The sequence below is a fragment of the Gossypium arboreum genome, chromosome 12 (assembly GCF_025698485.1).
Source record: "Gossypium arboreum isolate Shixiya-1 chromosome 12, ASM2569848v2, whole genome shotgun sequence".
NCBI lineage: Eukaryota > Viridiplantae > Streptophyta > Magnoliopsida > Malvales > Malvaceae > Gossypium > Gossypium arboreum.
This window is the reverse complement of record NC_069081.1, coordinates 59,160,047-59,161,498: the sequence shown is the minus strand read 5'-3', so window position 1 is coordinate 59,161,498 and position 1,452 is coordinate 59,160,047.

Here is a 1,452-nt window from a genome sequence, read left to right as displayed (position 1 = left end):
CAACGACAAATATTTCTCCCAACTACCTTGAAATTCTAAGACACAACATCTGAGCATATCCTCCAGAATCTAAATAACTCTCTCTGACTGACCGTCGGTCTGAGGATGGATAGTTGTACTAAAACTCAACTTTGTACCCAAAGCTTCCTATAACTTCTTCCAAAACCACGAACTGAACCTCGGGTCTCTATCTGAAATAATCAACAACAGTACTCTATGTAGTCTGACTATGAAATACATAACTCGGCCAACTTGTCAAGTGAATAATCCATACGAACTGGAATAAAATGAGCCGACTTTGTTAGCCCATCAATTACAACCCATACTGCATCTTTCTTTCTCGGTGTCAATGGCAATCCTTTCACAAAATCCATGGAAACTTGGTCCCATTTCCACTCAGGAACTAACATAGGCTACAATAAACCTGAAGGTACCTGATGTTCAGTTTTTACCTGCTGACAGATCAAGTATTTAGAAACAAACTCTGAGATATCTCTCTTCATTCCTACCCACTAATACATTTTCTTCAAATCATTATACATCTTTGTACTACCTGGATGAATAGATAAAGTACTGCTATGTGCTTCCTCTAAAATCTTTCGAATAAGCTCAACATTCTTTGGTACACATATCCAATTTTTGAACATTAAACAACCGTCAGAACTGATCTGAAAATCTGACTCTATACCCGACTCATACTGAGCTCTTTTGGCTTGCAACTCACTATCATCTATCTAAACTTCACAAATTTTTTCAAGAAACATTGGCTTAGCTCTTAATTCGGCTAAGATAGAACCATCATCCGATAAGGTTAAACTAGTGTTCAAAGCTCTTAATGCAAATAAAGATTTTCTACTCAAAGCATCAGCAACTATGCTTGCCTTACCGAGGTAATAATCAATCACTAGTTCATAATCTTTAATCAACTTTAGCCATCTTCTTTGCCTCAAGTTCAAATCTTTTTGAGTCATCAAGTATTTCAAACTTTTATGATCAGTAAATATTCGACACTTCTCACCATACAAGTGATGTCTCTAGATTTTCAATGCAAATACAATGGCAGCTAGTTTTAAATCATATATCGGATAATTTTTCTCATGTGGCTTTAGCTGTCTAGAGGCATAAGCAATTACCTTTCCTTCCTGCATAAGTACACAGCCTAGTCCATTCAAGGACGCATCACTGTAAATCACAAACGCTTTACCCAGTTCTAGTTGTAGTAAGACAGGAGCTTCAGTCAATAATGCCTTTAACTTGTCAAAACGCTGCTGACATTTTTCAGTCCATTCAAACTTGACATCTTTCTGTACCAGCGAGACCAAGAAAACTTCTGACCTCTGATACATTCCTTGGAGGCTTCCAATCAACAATGGCTGAAATCTTGCTCGGATCAACTCTAATACCTTCACCTAAGACTATATGTCCAAGAAAACTAACTTCCCGTAACCAGAA